The sequence below is a fragment of the Bombus vancouverensis genome, chromosome 1 (genome assembly GCF_051014615.1).
Source record: "Bombus vancouverensis nearcticus chromosome 1, iyBomVanc1_principal, whole genome shotgun sequence".
In the NCBI taxonomy this organism is placed as follows: Eukaryota; Metazoa; Arthropoda; class Insecta; order Hymenoptera; family Apidae; genus Bombus; species Bombus vancouverensis.
In genome coordinates, this window is record NC_134911.1 from 6,357,860 (window position 1) to 6,378,251 (window position 20,392).

The 20,392-nt window shown below is 41.3% G+C and overlaps 1 protein-coding gene and 2 long non-coding RNA genes across 11 annotated transcripts in view; 1 reads left to right on the top strand and 2 right to left on the bottom strand.

Moving 5' to 3' along the window:
- The window catches only part of LOC117160721 (uncharacterized), a 124,880-nt gene that overhangs the window by 55,046 nt on the left and 49,442 nt on the right, over positions 1-20,392 (top strand). The window lies entirely within an intron of this gene.
- On the bottom strand, positions 1,220-10,662 carry LOC117160727 (uncharacterized). Of its 2 annotated transcripts, none has more exons than XR_013058248.1 (5): positions 9,065-10,662; positions 8,442-8,665; positions 8,227-8,360; positions 7,475-7,681; positions 1,220-6,337 (listed from the first exon to the last, which is right to left on the bottom strand). It is a non-coding gene; the product is annotated as an uncharacterized LOC117160727 (long non-coding RNA). The 2 variants fall into 2 exon arrangements; XR_013058249.1 differs by having other exon boundaries at positions 8,433-8,665.
- On the bottom strand, positions 11,696-14,955 carry LOC143303134 (uncharacterized). Of its 2 annotated transcripts, XR_013059149.1 has the most exons (4): positions 14,629-14,955; positions 14,248-14,400; positions 12,562-13,844; positions 11,696-11,924 (listed from the first exon to the last, which is right to left on the bottom strand). It is a non-coding gene; the product is annotated as an uncharacterized LOC143303134 (long non-coding RNA). The 2 variants fall into 2 exon arrangements; XR_013059148.1 differs by having other exon boundaries at positions 11,696-13,844.

Genomic DNA, 20,392 nt, shown 5'->3' on the forward strand with positions numbered 1-20,392 from the left:
ACAAATGTCTCTTCTGTCTATACAAGATCGTTGACTGTTTCACAACGTATTCGCGTACGGGCAATTTGTTGCTATGAAAACATGTCGCTTTGATCGAATTAATTTGGAAAAATCAAATTACCCTCTCATTAAGTTTCTTTGTCAAGAGAAATCAAATTTTTCCTCTAACTACATCATTTCATCGAAGAAAATCAAATTTTCCCCTAAGTTGCTTTATCGAGGCAAATCAAGCCCAATAATTATATATCTAGGTCAATAAAGACGGCAATGTCTTTATCGACGCAATTATTCAACATCATTCTGTAGAACGATACTCGTTGGATTTTATTTGAAACATTCAGCAACGTTAGGCAAAAAGTTCCACGTTGCTTCGATGAGAAGGCAGAGGCTTTAGAAGAGCAGAGGTACAGAAAGATAGTGCGAATTATAGTTAAGAGAGGCATTGCTCGTCGAATTGATGAAAAACGAAAGAAAACGTAATCGCAGGGCCCCCGGGAGATTTTGCTTGCAGATGCAGCGCCGAGGGAAAGGAACTGGGTCCAAAGGTCAAGCTAGTCGCTTCTGCCGGCGACGTTCTCCTGCCGCTCGAACGTTAATGCACCGAGAATATACATTGTAGGGATCGGTAGCAGCGTACCGTAAATCTCCCATGTAAATACACGGCAGCGCTAGTCTCGATCCAAACACGAGTACAGTCCCTTAACTAAGCTGTCCCCCGAAAAGCGGTTCTTGCTTGGGAAACGATTTATTTATGGCGAGTCGATATTCGTCGACTATGGAGTCCAATTTTTCCCTCGTTGCTCCCTCTATCTTTTACTTCTGCTTCTTTCGCTCCATGTCGTGGCTAGGTCGATATAGATGGTGTGTGGTTATTGACCGGTCGGCACCGGTTTTTTAACGATCACTTTATTTATCGAGCGCTTCATGCGAGTGTTTCATGCTTTTTCGAGTGGATTAATATCGTCTAGGAGGGATCGGTATATAGGTTAGGATTAGGTGGATCTTGATATCTCGGATCTGGGTATTGGATTTTGCGAAGAATTCCATACAACGGGATTTCATTTACAGACAAACGATTATCTTATTGTCGTTTCTATTTTTGGGAAGAATTGGGAATCGAACAGCTGTAAGAAGGCAGCTGCTTCGATATTTAAATTGCGCTTATTGGGAGAAGAGAAAAGCGTAGGTTTCATACTCAAAAGTGCAAATGTTTGGTTTTAGTATAGAATATAATTTTACTATGCATAATGCATGATATATATTGCTGGTTGTCATGAATAAAATATGCGAAAAAGGGAAGATATTTGAAGAAATACAAACTCGAGGACGAAGCGGAGACTAACAGGGTTAAGCAAAGATACATTATTTACAAGCATCCGAATATCCACCTGTTCCCGAACATCGCATCGTCTTTCAATTCGAACCGACGAATTCTCGGATTCTATGGAGCGTACACGCCCGTTTGGGAATTACATGGTCGAATCGGGGGCCGAGTTAAGAAAATTTAGTGGCTGCCAACTTTATTAGGCGCGATTATATTAGGCCTGTACGCCGGCAGTGATTTATTCGGTCGCTGCTCTTCAACGTACACACGAATCGTTTGTACCGCGCTGTATGTATGTATATACGTTCGTGTACGTGCTCTATGTATTGGTAGTTGCCATATGGCAACGAACGTGGTAAATCATTTCTCGTTAACCGCGCGAGGTCTTAAGCTCGTTATAAAGCGAAGTTCAAACTTTTTAAGCGTGCAAAATACGCGAGGGGACATGGACAAAAAAGCAGGCATCCAGCTACCGATGCTACAGTGTTTATCATTGGTCGTAGAGCCGCCTGATGCCATTGGCGGTGGCAGAGATTCGTGGGGGATCGACGACGACACGAGCCGCAGAAAAAGTGTAGTTTGTTTTTCCGTGACATTCGACACCGATTCCAGATTTTGTATCGGCTGTGTGTACGTGATCGCGTTTAAACGCTTATGGAGACGTTTTGCGAATATACAGGTTGCGTTACGCAATTGGGCCAGGATATATCTCGAAGTCGGTTAAAGAAGATGGAAAGAGAAAAAGGGTAGAGGAAAAAATTGAATGGTGCGGTAAGATCCATGTTCGCAGGTACTCGCTTTTTTTTTTTTTAGTAACGATGCTTCGGGAGAGTGCGATAATAATCTTCCTTTTTTTTATATGGTATTCTATAAGTTTTTATTAACAGCTCGATGCATTTTTAATCTTTTATTCTCTATAAAAAAAAAGTGTGAAGGTATTTGAGTCGAATTTTCCCTCTACAATTTTTTTCCATCTCTCACCGACTTTGAGATTTAGCTAGAGTCAATTGCATAACGCATCCTGTATAATGCAAAATACATTTATAATTTAGTATTATAATGAAATGCAAGTGTCATAATTATGTTGGTAAAATTTCATATGAATCTGAAAATGTATAGATATTCACAACATAACTCACAAAAATACTTAGTGAAATCACCTTTAGTACTAATTGTGTATTTAAAAACGCTATCCATGCTAATTTTTGTATCGTCTATATGTATCCAATAAACCTTCGTAACTTCTATATATATTTTCAGACTGGTTCCATATTTGAGTTGAATATAATCATGACAGTCGTGTCTCAATATAGTTGTAATAAAAAATTTCATAATGTTTTGTGCAACGCATAGGACATTTACATAAAAGGTTTCTAGGAGTAAGAGTCCAAATACTATCGTGAATCATTGTATGCGTATTCTGTACCAAACGCGATTGCCAACCGTGGTTGAAACGTTTGCGGAAGGTGAAATATGTAAAGCACGTAAATACAGCTTAGAAAGAGTCGTCTGTTGCATTTGCATGAAGGGATTAAACGAAAGGCCGTATGCGCGGCAACGGAACCAGAGGAGGCAGGTTACAAAGAAAAAAACGGTTCGCCCCAAGTTTGTCGAAACAATTGCCCATCGAGCGATGGGAAAACGACAAGTAAACGATCAAACGAAGGCTGACTTTGTATTTTGTGTATAGCCTCGGTGCTTCAAGCCCAGGGATTCCCTTGCTGGTGCACGCGTTTCGAGTGCTTTTCACAGCGCTCTCTAGCGGACGCCATCGTAAAACAACAATTAATGACAAAAAAGGCAATTGAACTCTGAACCCGTGAAGTGGAGAGGAGCGTTATTAAAGTATCGATATCCTCTGAGTGCTCGAGCGATGCTACGCGACGAGGGGCATCCCTCCCACTAATGAAGAGAAATTAATCTGCCAACGATTTCGACGAGAGCGAGCTCTTCAGGCGTTCCGATCTTACCGACCGAATATCTAAAAACCGTTTCGTGTCTTTGAAATATCATCGGGGAAGAAAACACGCCACTTTATGTGGAGCCGACGTTTGTACAAAACCTAACGACCATTTCTTCCCGTTTTATCTAAGTCCCCCTTTCTCTTTTGCATTTATCCACTATTCATCTTTCTCCCTCTCGTGCAACTTTCTTTCCTTCCCTTTGTGTAATACCAATTACACGGATTTGTCTCGAGTCTCCGCGTGTCTACCGCGTTCGCCAACCATGCAATCTGACTTTACTCTCTGTCTCCGTACCCGAGGCGTATCTCTTGTTTCCAGCGGCTTCGTGACTTGGAAGGAAAAGGACGGTTAATTGGTGGGGGTGGTAGTAGTGGTGTGTGGCAGTCGCGGTGATGCTCCTTCCCCATCCCATCTCTCCTCTCCACCTGCCTCGCTCCACGCCGCCCCCCCTCTCTCTCTCTCTCTCTCTTCTCGCCATCTCCACCTCGCTTACCCCCTTTTCGAAGAAGCGAATCCACCGACAACGACGAGGAGATCCGTGCGGTTAGAACGGCGCAATATAATGAGCGGCGAAAGGAAGAGAATGTCGATTGCAAATCTCGTCGATGCTGAATAATCGGGATCCTCTATTCACCCTCTCTCTCTACCACTTCTAGATTTCTCTTCGTATACCTTTCTTCGTCCCGCACATACTCTTTGCTATATTCTCTCACGCTTTCTCAAGATCTTCCCTTCTCGTCCCTCGTGCTTTCTACGATAGCTTCTCACCCATTCCCCCCTATCGACATCCTTATCTATCAATGGATGGGTAGCTTCACCCGCACTTCTCTCGATTCTCATCGATATTCACCTGTCCGTTCAGTCGCATACCTTGGCCTATCGCCCGCAGGCGGCTCGCTTTTAATGGCAGCACCATCGCTCCACTCGCGCGTTCACAAAGCCTTATGATTTTACGTGCCGAAATGCTTCCACGATATTTACGAACATTCTTTCAAGTGTCCTTTCGCAGCAGAAAGGTTGGCAGAGGCTCGCTTTAAACACAACCGATATACCACCGTGGCTGCATCGTAAAAAACTCGCGTTATATACGCACGATGTACATTTAGTTTTCTGTTATTGCTGGTGAGTACTTCTGTTCCGCGCTGGCTAATTAAAAGGCCCCCTTCTCTCTCTCTCTCGCTCGCTCTCTCTTCGTACCACGTGCCGCATTGTTCAACGAGAAGAGTCCAATTGATATTGCCGCTTGGATCGTGGCTATGATACTCGAAATTGATACTGCGAACAGACAAATTAATTTCGAGCCCGTCGTCCAACCCTCTGCATGTTCCAACGGGATTATACGACGTTCACTTTTTCCCACCGTTCTCCAACAAAAAAAAAAAAAAAAAAAAGAAGGATAATACAAAAAAGAAACACGATCCGCTAGCCTGTGTCTCGATTCTGTTAACAAGCTTATTTCCCGTATCTCTGTTAATTATTCGACTACCATGCTGTAGCTTACCCTGTCGAGAATCGCAATTAATTTTCCGCCGAATGGAAAACCGTGTACGCGCGCTTTGATAACCATCAAAAGCTACAAATCGTGCGTTCATAAAGTACACACGCGAGCCAACATGGCCGCCGCTCCACCGCCAATGTAAATACCTGCTGCCTTTTCCGATGGTTACGTATATATACGGTTTGAACGGATGTCGTTGGCTAAGGTTCGTAACGAAACTGTGGCAACTGAAAAAAAGAAAGGGTTAACAATTTGCCTGCGAGACAAATGAATTCGAAGCGCCAAACACACTCGTTCTGATTTCCACGCTGAAAGAAGAATGGACCGGCGACCTCGACACGGAAAGGAGCACGGCTTTTCTACGTCCTCCCTCGACTCCACCTCCTCTTCCTCCTACTCCACCTAGTTCTCCTTATTACAAGAACGCATCGAGAGATTCAGGCGATGTACATAGCGAGGCTTTGTAGGGGCCAAGCTAATTATCATTCGTGCGCGGTTCCAGCGTACGCGCGTTAACGAGTCGCGTCCCGCCGTAAATGGAATCGCGGTATAGCTGATACGCATCCTGCGCGTGCGCATGCGTGGCCGTGAAGCTAGTGACCGCGCACACGTACACGGTATTTTCTGGTGTAATTACCAGGATCATCTATCTCTCCTGGTTAGGATTGTCGCGGACGTGGGAACTGGACAAATAGTTCCTTCGCGCAAGAAGCAGCTTTTTCAATCGAATTTCTTGGATGTATACGCCGTCGTTCATAAGTGAGAATCACGGTGGAAAGATATTGGATTGGCAACTAAGTGATTGCGAATTTTGTCATTAGGTGGTATTGACGAAACCCAATACAAGTCGCGTTTCTCATTCTAAAAATCAATATTTCATCGAATAATTCCATTATTTATATCCGCTATACATCTTGGTCATTGTTTTAATCAATTCTACCACTCGTATCATCAGCTGTACCGAATTTCAACGCGGATTTGAAATAATCGTTGCTGAATTTCGCTTCTAATTCATACAAGTTCTTTTCGATAATTCTTGCAAATATATTCTTCTTATGAATATGATTGTACGATAGTAGAACGTACGTAATGAATATGATAGCACAACGATATCATCACCGTCAACTCGCGCGAGTACAGAATCACGATTAATTTATCGACGTCGTGAACCAGGCTCGCATCTTATACGAATCCAGGTGATCTAATACTTAGCGCTGTATATTTATAATTCATATCGGTAACGTTATGAAACTGTTGTAAGGCGTATCTACTTATGCATACCGAAGAAAATTGCATGAAAGATTCATACGCGTGCATACGTAAACTCTTTCCGCTGTATACTCTTCCTTTTTTCCTTCTTACTTCCCTGTGACTTCTTTTCTTTTCTTCCTTTTTCTCTTGTCCTTTTTGTCTTTGCTTCTCTGTTTAATTTGAACTTTGGCGGAGCGAGCACAGAAGCGCGCTGGTACGTGTCTTCACGGAGAAAAGCTTTGTCTTGGTCCTTTTTCCCTGCCTCGGACTACTGAATACGCGGTCCGCCAAAGGAACAGTCTTTGGAATTGAAACAAAGAGCGCAAGGATAATCCTGACGGAAAAATACAGGTTTTTAATTAAATTGCGTCGAAGGCGGGGAAATTGTGTTCCGGCGGGGAGAACTGGGCGCGAACGTGATTATTCGCGGGATAGGTCTGTTTGCCGAATACTTTGTGCCCCGTGGAAAGCGGAGAATTAAATCGGAACGGATAATCGAGGCCATAGATCAAATAATGTTTGATGCACCGTCAGAGATTGACTTTGCCAACGTATCGCGCAGATACGTTTGCCATTGCACATAAAAAGAGGAACAAGAAGACAAAAGAACGAAGGAAAGCCACTTCGTTACTGGCCTTTTATCAGTTTTTAACGTTTAACTATTAGATCCAACACGTTCGTATATTCCATTTTGTTCCATATATAGATGTTTTTAGTTTTGGCTTTATTCCATTTTTTAAATATCAATGGATCTTGGAATATTTAATATTTTAGACGCTCGTTGTACTAATAAATTTTCTATCCCAATTAAGATATCATAAATTTTATTTTGTTTAAAATTGCCATAAGGAAGGTGGCCGATCTTCAAGAATAAAAATTTTCCGAAACGTATATAGCAACCTTTTTTTGAATAAGATGATAGAATCAAAATATGTAGTTGCTATTCAGTGTGTTTTTCATTTCGAGTACCTTCTCTGATTGGAATTTGATGCTATATTATTCATTGCTGTGCCGTTTATTCGTGTAGGTTTTGTATTCGTCAAACACGTCACAGAGAGCTAGTGCAGTCAACGTTAAAATTAAGAAGCCATCCATTTGGAATGATATGTCATCGATTAATGAAATGATTTACTGCACAGTAAATACATACGTGCGTGTATTTATATCCTATACTGGGTTAATTCACAGAGAATTTTCGAGCAGTAGAATAAAGGTTGGAAATGCAATCGTTTGATGTTTGTCATGCGGATTAAATTTGCTATTCAACTATAAGTAACGGATCGCAGTAAAAATTTGTTCTACTTTGGTAGCAGTGTTTCAGCGAGCCGTTAAAAGTAGTACAGGTAACAGACTATTCTACTTTTTGAATATGCGAATGCTGCAGGTTAACGAGTTAGCCGAATGAAAAAAGCAGCTCGAATATAAAGGAGAACGAACCTGACGTCCCCTCGTATATCCAGTCGTACGAGGGCAGGTGCTTGTCACTCTATGCGCGACTTAAGCGGCTCCTAAAAGGTTTAATATAGTAGTGGAATCTTATTGGCTGGTCATCACGTGTCTCGTGACTTGTTCGTGGCTCACGTGGATGCTTTCTGTGCGACCCTTCTCGATTGTATATCTTGCAATCTCTCTTTTATTCCTTTCCTTTTAAAGAAATGGTTGAAGGCTTTTTAGTAATCGCTTTAGTTAATAATACGTAAATACATAAAATAAGATGGCATCATTGATTAAACATTTGCTTTCTATGTAAGAGAAATGTTTACATTCGCTATGCACATTATACTTAATATAGTGGCTACAAAAAGTATTTGCTTATTTTTGAATAAAGCGTTTTCCTACCAACTTCCACGTTTCATTTTAATAGCGATACAAAATTTAATATACTGGAACCTAATTAAATTATTATTTGATAAGTAATCAATTATTATTTGATAAGTAATTATAATTTGATAAAAAGTAATAAAAAATAAAAAGTAGTAAAAAGATAAAGTAATAATAATTATTTGATAAGTAATTATAATTTGATAAGTAATAAGTAATTAATTGATAAGTAATTTCGTAAGTGTCATGATCAATAAAATGGCAAAATATTTTCTGTAGCCATTATATGTATATTGGCATTTGATTAATTTCAATGATCGTACCAAATTGGAGAAAAGCAAGACAAATGTTAAGACGATTCGAAATACCATTCGTTCTTCGGTACAACGCTACAACGGTTGCTCCGTGTTCGCAATTGGCAGAATAATCGCCGTACGGGCGACATTTATCGTTCCCAACCGAAGAACCTCTCTGCGCGGCAGACTTTCGAGCGAGGAGCCATCTGTGTCGGTAATACGTTCGAATCAGTAAAAATAATTCATTGGTCCGATCGGAATTGCAGCTCGGCCAATACCTCACTTACGTTACCACGTAACTTTTCTTCCAGTTCACCGTTCCCCTTCGGCTGTGTTCCGCCTTTACACGGTTTTCCACGTGTAGAACGAACGGATGCCAGACCGCGAGCTCCCGAAGAAATTAAAACTCTTTTTCCCGGTTTCGTTCCTCCGTTCTCCTCTTCCTACCGCGCGATCTACGAACGATACATCGGAAATACCTGGAGCTGTTGCCCCTATCAAAGTTGTTGCACTGAAAGCAAAAGCACTGAGACCCGTGAAAGAGAGACAGACACCTCTTGCCTGAGGAGGTGGCGGTAGTGGTCTGTTCTGTTGCAAGTGGATACGAGTGAACTGAGAAGAGCACAGAAGTTAGGGGTAGCTGTAGAGTGGGGAGGGCAGTCGAGAAACACAGAGCACAAGAGAAAGAGAAGGATCAAGGAAAGAGGAAGAATCCCCCGGAGGAATTTAACGCATGGATGAAGCCGTACCACCCTGCAAGAGGGGATACGTACTTCTGCGTGTATACCGACATATGTATACCTATCTTTCTATATAACGTAAAGTAAATAAGGTTTCCCTTTTTCGTTCTCTCGATCCTGCTGCCTCCTTCTCTGTCTCTTTCAAGTTTGCCTGTCTTTCTTCGCTTTACCTCGAGAGTACTCCGTTGGTTCCTCGTCTTGCCACAGCCTCAGGCAAGTTTTGAAACTTTTAAGCCGATTTCGTCTCGCCTGTATAAGGACGTATACGGCCGTCAATCTTGCCTCGTGTAAAATTGGGCATTATTCCCTGGCACGGCGTATTGTGCGGTGCTACGTGATTGGCTACGTGGCGGCACGCGAGTGCATCCAGCTGCACGCGCGCGCTTCTGCATGGCCAAGATACACTGCATATATACTAGGCTCTCCTCTCTCGGCCGGCTGGCCTGGCATCGACATCGGACGACTTAATGCTACGAGCGTTCCCCGGGCTAAGGCTTTCTCCAGGCTCAACGATGCTCGCACGCGGAAGAATGCGCGGCATTATTTAGTTATTGCAGCATAAGCTGTCGGAGGTGCTCACCTGAATAATGGATCACACGTGCTCCCAGACGAAACGAAATATTTACGATCAGCGGGTTTTCTTTTATCCCTGATGATCAAGATTGTTGTCGTTTCATCGAAATTTCTTTAAATTCGTGATTGTGGTATACATAGTGGCTCGTCGTTAAAAAACGTCTCTCATTCCTCTCTCTCTTTTTCTACTGCATTTTTTTCATTGTTCGGTTGTTACGAGGAGAAATTCGTCGAGAGAAAGAGAGGGAGAGAGAGAGAGAGAGAGGGAGAAAGCGTTGGTTCGTGTTCCCTTTGTTTTTCCCGCACACCAGAAAAATTTATCGTCCTCGTTCTGTACGCTCCTGGTTCCTAGTGCTTTTTTTTAGGCTAACCATCGCTGCATACAAACAATCACGGAAAAAGGGGGATAAATGAGACGTGTTCGCGAGCGTCGCACCGCAAAATTTTCTGGACTTTCCTTTATCCTATGACTATGTGCGGTCGGATATTCATTGCGCGGCTTTCGCGCCTTGATCTCGAATCCGAATCTATGGAGAATCAAGGGTGCTGTAACAGTTGGCCGGTCAATTGGACGCTCGGTTTCCCACAGATTCCGATCCTTCTGAAGCGTAAATCCAGCTTTACCGTACACAACGTACCACCAACACGTGCTCGTATGTGTATGCGGCTTAGCAGCGCGAGTGTGACAAATGAACGCACGATAGAGACGGAGAACGAAGCGACAAAGTAAGAAATAGAGCGATGAGGGGAAAAAAGGAAACAAAGTGCCGTCGTCGAATGCAAAGAACAACTCGTGGAAACAGAGTCAGATGAGATGGAAGACGGCGAAATGATTCACGCGAAACATTAAGAAAAGATTATAGAAATAAATCGTAGAATAAAATAGAAATGCCTTAAAGGATCTGTTAAGATTTAAATAATACATACTTAACCAATTGAAAAATCCTTACAAGAACCAGTCACGTCTATTGACACGTTACATTGCCCTCGGATTAATTCTGCCTGATTGGTTTTCATGAAGTTCCCCGAGTTTTCGAACTCCTTACCTTCGACGTTGAATATTCTTACTCAAATTAAACTGTCAGATACTACCAAATTAAGCTCGTTAAATCATCAATAAAATTCTTCTTAAGTCTTCAAGCGTCTGCCACTTATCGACCGTGGTATCAAAAAGCGAAACCACGCCGCCAGAAAAGAAACCTGTAAGTTGTGAGGATCATCAGCGTGAGAGATGAAGGCGTCAAAGAAAGAATGTATGTAAGAGAAAAGGAAAAGTAGTACCATTTCGAAGAGCGGCAACGACGCCACGGTATTCTTGAATGCCACAGCGCGCATCCCACAACAGTTTGCGAAAATTACTGCTGTCATTTGCCGTCGGCTTTGTTCTTACCGTATTCTGGTATTGGTATGCCTATACATATATATATATAGATACGCAAATACCTATAGCTACACATCGGATATGCACGTATGTACGTGTAGTTACACATAGAGGGCCAGACTCGTGGTATACACACGTGCACATACATATACACACACACACACATAGCCAGGCGTGGTATTATTGCGAGCGAGCATGCTCGAAGCAATTTCCGATCTGCCTTCCTCTCTCTATCCTCTCTGTCCCTTCCTCTTTTCGCTCCCTCCTCTCCTGGGCCACTTCCTCCGTGTCCATCCTATCTCCACGTCCTAACCCCCTGAATGCATCCGCCGGTGCGCACGTTCATCCCAATCGGTTGTATTTGCACTTAATTGCTTCTAGTAAGGTATTATTACGGCACGTTTAAAAGTACGCGCCGGTCCTTTGCATAGGAAACGAAACAGGGTTTTCATTACTATGCCGTGGATATCGTTTCAACGGAATGAGAATAGACCCGTGGCCGCATACGGATCTCCGATGGCGCTCTCGTCGACGAACGTACGTCACGTGACTTCTATTATATCCTCTGTCGCATTGTCGAATCATTCTTGGACTTCTTTTTTGCGCATGGATGATTTTGTTATTCTTCTCGTATGATGGCTAAACAACATGGTTGTTTCTTATGTATTCGTGAATTTAGAAAGCTTGCCCAGTAATATACTAATCGCACTAACTTGCGTTTGTTATTACTTGAGATTTCTACGAGCGAACTGTGTCTAATAGGGATATTATCTAGACGCTTCACTAGCATTGCAACTAGTTTCTCTGAATGGTCAAATGACACGTTGGAACTATTGTATTGTAATAATTGTTTATTTTGTAGGCAATCATCCTTTGTTCTACAGCTAGAGAATCGCAAAATTGGAAAAAATGTGGCCCAAACAGGTGGCTAGCATCGCTGTTGATATTATTCGAATGTTTAATCATTTCTAGGGATTTTTCGCATTTTCCGATGAAATATTCCTCGCCCGAGGCTATGGCGAGGTTTTATCAAAAACTAAACCATCACGACCAGTATTACCTTCAAATAGTAATAACTGCAAAAAATGTGGAACATAAATGCCTTACAATTTTAATAAATGCATATTGTTTTTTCGCGAAACATATTGCCGATCAGAAATTTTTAACCCTTGACGATATGACTCGTTAAATGATCATTAAAAGGAAATACGAAATTACTCGGTACTACTCGTTAATTTCGCGATTTTATTTATTCGATGACTGACCTATTAACGTATTATTATTAATGTATCGTACGCAATTCAGTCAGCTTGCAAGAGTAATTCGTTTTCTCGCGCTGTTTTATGCAGGATCGCGGCCAATGAAATATTCCCCTCGTCGGAGGACGTGCGGCCGTCCGTGCTTGTAAAGCGTTTAATCGACGGAAAACGCGCGGGCGAGACGGATTCGATTAAAATTTGAAAATCCCGCGTTTCCGGCTGACAGCGCCAAATTGCGTGCGTTCACTTGTCGCCGTCGGATAAGCGAGACGAGATTTTACATTGAAGCTTGACGATCTGATACGTTCACCCTCGAAATTGATTAAGTACGTTATTATATATCTGGCCCATTTTGCATTCATACCGTATACCCATATAATTCGTTGAAACAATTGTTCTGTATCGATAATCTTGCAAATGCTAACTTAATTTACAAGCTCTTTAAATCACTTACTTTCCAATGAAAACGACAGTCATCCTGTTGCAACGAAAGTCCTTGAAACACTGTAACGAGACACGATATCATTGGATATAGAAGAGACTTAAAAATTTCATGGGATTTTAAATCTTTCAAATCGAGTAAAACGTGTAGATTCACCTACGTTTTATAGTTCTTAGAAGGAGAAAATTTTACAATTGTAATCTTACTCCTTCATTAATGCGAATTGTAAAAAGTATAACCTGAATTATCCTCAGATTTTAGCAAATTACAAACCCATAAATAAGTTATATTACCCATATTATTTGTTGCTGAAATAATATATTTAATATTATACCTGTTAGCTTGTCAATCATCGTCATCAGAGTCAAACAGACCGCAACATTAAAAATAAGTCAGCCATATTGTTCGCTGAAATAATACATCTGTCATTATAACAGATTGTCAAGTAAATAACTACTTCGTTAAATCGTAATAAGACAAATGAGTTATCCTTCATAGAAATCGTTCATTACGTTTGCGGGAGTTGTAAACTCGTTAAACTCGAAAAGATAGAATCGTTATTAGCAAGCAGTAAAATAATAATAATTTTGGTGGCTTTAAGTCACTTTGAACGCCATATAATCGTTTTACACGAACGATTAGCACGCCATCATCGAGCGCGTCGAGAACAAACAATCCACTTTTCCCTCAAAAATTGTATCAATAACTTTACCCGAAACCGCGATGAATTTCGTATTTTGAACGATATAGGCGAGGGGGAATGAAAACACGGCGACGTCAATGGAGCGACATTGTATCGATTCTTCCATTATTCGTTGACTGATCTAACTCGATAGCTCTCTTCGTTCGTTAGCCGACGCAAGTTTCGCGATTAATTCCAATATTTCACTTGGCGTCCTAGCCTCAATTAAAAGCTGTCGTCACTGTTTTAACTGCGCCGTATTCTCCGCTGAAAATCCGTTTCAAGTGTTCCATGGCGGTCCCTCTATGGAGCATACACGTTTGTCTGTATATTGCACATATATATGCATATATGTACAGCGTGTATATGGATGCACGAACGATTCTCCAGATCCTCGTTCGATTTACGAACGATATTTATGCCGAGAAAAATACACGCCGATCCGTGAACGGTGAAATGTCATCGTTTTTAATTCAATGACACGTTAAGAGATTTCTTTGATGAAAAAGCGGTGGTTGCGGCTGTAACTCAACTGGTAACCGGAGATTCTTCATCCACGATGACGATCGTGTTTTCAATCGAGATATATATAATACGTAGAGATGTGTGTGCCCTGAAATTTATGCGTGCGCGTATAGTTGTGGGTAGAAGAAAACGTAGATAGATACATATAAGAAATATGAGATACCGATGCAAACGAATTCCTATTTTCAATTTTCCATTTTGCTTAACAACGTGGAGGTCGAATTTCGATATATATCCCGGTCAAGCGTAATAAATTACAACGGTATTATCGTGATCGATCCGCGATGAGATTCGACGATACGAACGATGGAATATTTTGCTGAAAATACAGCCCCCTCCGTATTGACCTTAATTTGTTCGGTCGGTAGTGAACGAAGCACAGCCCCCGAATGATGGGACGAGGGCAAGAAATCCGCTTTTCCGCCGCTCGGAAATTCGATTTTTCAATTTTTTATAAAATACGTTCTCGCATAGTAATAACACGCACCTACCGATGTAATTTCCGCACGAAAATAGGTTAAGTGCAGTTGCTAAACTGGATCGACAGATTTGTTGTCTCGTGCAATTCGCGCGCCCTCTTTGCTTCTCTGTATATGCTTCATCGTGTACACTCGACGTGTGAAACAACGCACGACCGTAGACACCTGAAACGGAAAATCTCGAGCTGTTATTGTGTCACAACGACGGTTTAAGCTTTCAGCTAGTACTTGACACTCGCTTCAACCGTCCGTAATAAGCTTTCGTCAGCGTTGAAAGAAGAGATGGTCGAAAAAGAAAAGAAGAGGAGAAAAATGACTTCTGTCTCCGCCTTGGTGTATTGTCGTTAGCAAAAGTTCGCAGAGATGGTACACACTTGACCCGAACGTGCTTACCGATCGAGTCGTTACCGATTCTTACGGAGCAACGCCATCTTTAGTCGTTTTTACTCGCTGAAAATGAGCCACGGCTCATCTCGAGGAGGTTGTAGACAAAAGTTTCGATGATTGGCTGTCCGTACGTCGAGTAGCTCGCCTTCCTTTTTATCGGAACCTTCTTCGAATCTCTTTCAAGTTCTCTAGAAATCTTTCCCTCCTCGTTTTCGATTTTTCTGTCTATCTTCGCCAGTGTTAGTCGATTTCTGTACCGTCGCTGCTCGTTAAGTGTACCAGTTCGAAAAATAGTTGCGTTTGCTTAGGTCGTTTCGACGACCGAAGGCAAGAGAAAACACGAGAACACTGAAACATAGTGCCGTTTTAATTAACCGATACTTTGCTCTTAATTACTAATGGTTATATAAGGTTCGAATAAAAGCGTGATATCACTGCCAATTTCATTTATATATAGTACCATTTCAATTTCTTAGATGTTGTGTCTTCAAATCACACTCATATTCGCCGACGTAAGATCACAAAGAAGCATTATGATAAATCGTATCTTCGGTTTTTAAATATGAAAAGGGTATTTTTTAATTCTATTATACTGTCAACTAATTTCAAATTATCCCCTTATTTAATTTTACGATTACGTTAAATAGTTTTTGGTTTCTTAAAAATTCATAGATTTTGCCTTAACCTATCCTTGTGTCAATTATTTCACACTGAAATACATCTCTTTAACCATCAATTAACGTAAAAATCAGGAGACCGATAAAAATGAACTGATTATGTTTTCTCTGTGGTCTTCATATATGAATTTCTATTTTATCGATGTGCATTTTCCACACCACCTGCATCAGATAAAATCGTATCCGTTGTTTCTGCGTTTACGGTAGCGTGTCCTATAACATATCGAAGAGAGGATTACGCAGCAAGGCGGCTAATAATCGTGGACAACACATGCAAGTGTAAAGCTAGCGTTTCCTTCTGCAATACGTTTCTCGATACGGGACAATAACACAAATCGAAGAATAGATCGAGACAGTTGTGCTTTCATTCGGAATGGCGCTACGTTCGCCGATCAAATTTGTTCTATATTTATAAAACGGATACGACCGGCTCACAGTCTGTTTCGATTAAACCGTTCCGCGTATATTTATAGGTTTCATTAAAGCGATTGTAGTTCCATTTTAAATTTTCATTAGCGCGAGATATAGTGGATTCATTCTACCAGGCCATTTTTACCGAGTCATTTTTATCGTTCATAGATATATATATATATATATATATATATATATATATATATATATATACCATTATATATATATATATACCATTCGAATCTTTCTTTCTGTAATTTCGCGCATTCCCGTTACGTTTTTAACGTTGGAATAGCGCATTGTTTCTTTTGGATTGTCACACGTCACACTTCTATGGTCCTCTTGTAAAATGATCTGCTAATTACGAAACAATAATTTGCTATCTACATTTCGAATATGTAAAAAATTTTGCGAAAATTTACCAACACACTCTCATATATAATGTGTATATACTTCATGTAAAATTATCGAGAATTGTAGATCGTAATCGCGGAAATAAATACGTAGCAACACTTTCATTACATGTAGAGACGATAATAAAATAGTTTTGTATTTATTTAATATGTGATTCACAAGATGTTCATAGATACCCATTCAGCACTCTTCTGCTTTCAATTTTTACCTTGCGTACGGAACAGTGACACTCTTTTGTTCTACGAGATGCTGCGCACGCATATACTCACACACATATACTTATATATATATATATATATGTCGGAGAGGGAAGGACAGCGGGACTTTCCGTCGGGAATGCTGGGAAAAACCTCCCATCACCATAGTCAAGATTTTAATGTTTAAGCAATAAAAATAAGGAAAACAACTTTTGATGTTCCAATCTGGCGTTACGACGATGTGTTCAGGTTTAAGGTGACATAACGGGTCACGTTAGACGTAACTACGGTCACGGGAGGGCCGCGTACCTGACAGAGGTACGGAATGATTTTATGACTCTCCTTAAAAACAAGGATTGACCCGAGAAGCGGGGACAGGAGTATATAAGGGTAGGTTCATCTGGATTCAGGGAGTTTTTTAGTTAGTTAGTCGTTGAGCGAATTGCCGAGTAAGTCACGCTGATACTGGTCATCCCGTGGACCGTGGATTCGTTATCGAACCTGGATTCGTTGTCACCATTATCTCGGACATCCTATTGCCGTTACTCAGAGCCTCTCGTAGTGCCCACATTCGCACAGATAAACACTAACCACATCCGCGACGGTAAAGTAAGTAAAGGTTCATAGAACGCCCCAAAGTGCCAACCTGACTCCGACATATATATGTCGGATCACGATTCGAATTTTGGGCGCGCGACGACTCTTCATGTGGACTAGCCATCGTTTCACAAAGCCGAGATTTTATTTACACGTATATACAGGTCTATCACTAAGCTTAACAAATAATAAGTACAACTAATAATAAGTCTAACAAACACTAAGCCTAATGAATAATACGATCTACGAATAATTAAATTAAATAATACTATTAGCAATGTTTGAGTTCAAACGAATCCACGGTCACCGGGATAACTCCTTACTAAGCGAAACTAACTTAGACGCAAATGCGATCGTCGAAAATGCTCGATGTATCACTCTCCAAGGCAATCGCAAGAATGCCAGCCTCGTGGAGATTTTTCTCCCTGTACGATTGCATTTTGTTTTCTATACCCGTTTGGAAGCATCGAGAAGGTTCCAAACGCCGTTGCTAGGCACACTCGTTGGAAGCATCGAGAAAGTTCCAAACGCCGTTGCTAGGCAGTTTCTGCCTGGAGTTTTGATTACTAATACAATGTATGTCCCATTGCATCGGCACCTCCGAGGCAACATCACACGTGGCTAGGCCCGCTCTCGAGGCCGCATGCCGCCACAACCACATTTCTCGGAAAACACATACAATCACTCCAGACCTCCGTTAGATAAAACATCCATCCCGTGACCGTGGCTACGTTCAGCGACCGATTGTCACCTCGAACCCAATCTCGCTTATTACAAATCTTAAGCAATTACAACTATAATAAAATCTAGGCTAAGGTACTAGAGGATGTTCCCAAAATTTCCAAGGAAGGGCTTCGGTTTTCCTTTCATCTCCGACATATATATATAGTGTATCACACTATGCGGCTGCTCTGGTATAGCGTACAAAATTACATACGTTTCAATAAAAATAAACACGTTACTTAATACATGAAAGATCGCAGTGTACTATCATTCCAGGATCAATAACTCGTTTCCGCCGTCTTTCCATTATCCTGTCGAATTTGTCTAATCGTTCTTCGATTTCCATTAACAGTCGATGGTTCCGCTTCGCTCATGGCTCTTAAATTATCAAACGCCCTCGCTAGGGTAAACGTTTCAACCACGCAGACGTTAATTCAATCGTAACGCTGGCGTCGTTGTCAGATGATTTTACTTTCATCCCATCTGAAATTCATGTCGTCCCGGCTGCCGCGCTCGACTGCGGCGCAAAGAGGTTAGGACAGTGCGTTAAATATTGAACAACACGCTCGACGCTGCACGATTTCCAAGAGTTATCGATCATAAACACATTCTCGACCGCCGTGCCTCTGTTTACAAAAACGAGGAGGGAAACGGGGCACACCCGTTCTCATAGGTGTCTAGTCGTTAAATGAATCGGTAAGAGCTCCTTCACACGGCGATAAAGTTCTCGTAATTACGATAAAGCTTTCGATTAATTTTATAGCTGTATTTGTTTTTCAGCTTGCATCTATCGTAGCCATTATCTGTTCTTTAGTTTCGGTGCTCCCTTTCAACAAGCAATTTCCTTTCGTTCTTCTATCGCTTTGGTAAAACTAAGGTGTAAACTAGCATCCTTTCACCACTTGGCGTTTGATGACCGTGTCGAAGAGTCTCTTGTAGCGTTTATTACTAGAGTCGAGGAAGCAGTTGCTCGATGACCATTTACATCGAATGCTTTTACTCTCGCTGTATGTTCTTGCCAATTTGGTTAAACGTGTCCTAATGAAATTGAACAATTGACGAGAAGTGCGCTCGAACGCATTATCGACTGAGGGTTACGCACGTAAGAAGACGATACTCAGAATCTTGATTTTGACAACATATCTACAAGATCATCGGAAATGTAGCCTATTCTTATCTAAGGATAATTTCTAATTAAGATACACCCTATTCCGAGTAGTTAACAAATACAGATAAGAGACAATGAAATCGGTGTGTATTTTTGGTCGACGAAGAGCAATCAGGGTAACGACGTTCGTGAAACGTTTCACAGCCTCGAACGTGTATTGCCACCTGCATGAATTGAGATAAACGATTTCACGGGTTTCGGTACCTGCATCGTCTATCTCTTCCTTTCTGAACCATATCGTCATTTACCACTATCCTTGCATCAGGCATACATGTCTACTGCTTTAATCCATTCGAACATTATCTCATGAACGAGATAAGTTGCTCCACTGAGCTGCTTTGCTCCCGAATCCTTCATGGTCGTCCCCTCCGATGCTTCTCCGAACCATTTTAATCAGAACCGCTGATCGATACGGATAGACACGATCGAAACTGGCTTTCAGGTAGCCGTGTGGTTTTATAGACGAGGATTTAATCGAACCGTAGAGTGGGAGGAGGTTCTTCGTACAGTTTGGTAGATGGAGCGCGTGGTGAGTGTCTAGTAAGTGGATAGTTTATGGTGGTTCGTGGCCGTAGCCTAACCCAGGAGCCGGGGTAGCAACTCTGCTTCCGTGATTAAAATCTGATGGCGTTAACGGTTATTACGTGGTTATCGCGTAGCTTTCTTTTTACTGCTCTGTAATTGCACGCTTTTGACGGCTCGGAATCACCTTAATTACAGAGAAAGGTGGCGCACTTACGCGAACATGCCCAACTTATCGAAATTGATTATTACCAGACTGCGAATTTTTATACGAATTCACATCTTCATGAATACGAATAAAAGAATAGGACCTAGCGAATGTTATAAAGCGTGCTATACTTTGGATATTTTCTATATCCAATTTGCTTGCATATTACGTGCATTCTATGCATTTTTATGTTTCTAAATCTCTTATAAAAATACGCAGTCTAGTTATTAGATATCTGGGATTGGTAATATGATACTTCGGCAACTTATGGTAGCTTATGGTAGCCAATGGGCTTTACGTTATAACAGCTGACAATTTTATTCTTCTAATTGAACGATATTTCGTTTTCTCTGTATTCTCAGGCGCGCGTGTGTGTGTGTGTTGCAGAGGATTGTTTTAATCAGAATCCAAGGGTGGCAGTTCTCTGGTCGTTCGATCGAAATTAACCGTATCGTGGCATGCTTTCCTAGATACGGAATCAGATCGACGCGTTTCCTATTGTCTATGTTTCGCGTTTGGAGGACGTGTCTGCGGTCTAGACGGCCAAGCATTTAGTAAATAGGAGGATTGGTTCTTGTTCAATTTACTTAATTAGTAGTTAGGATTTTGCGTATTGGCTTACAAATAATATTGTAAAAGTAAATATTGGGGATCTTAGGTTATGAAACGAAATTTCGTTTTCCCGCCACTGGGTACAAAAGTTGGAGTTATTTGATGACAAAAGTTTTATAGATGAGACAATCATCTGAATTCCTGAGGTAGATGGAGTTGCGCTCCCTTGAGATGTACCGTGACTCTGACCTATAATGATCCCCAATGTAACGTAATTGCATGCATTCCGCCGGATATAATT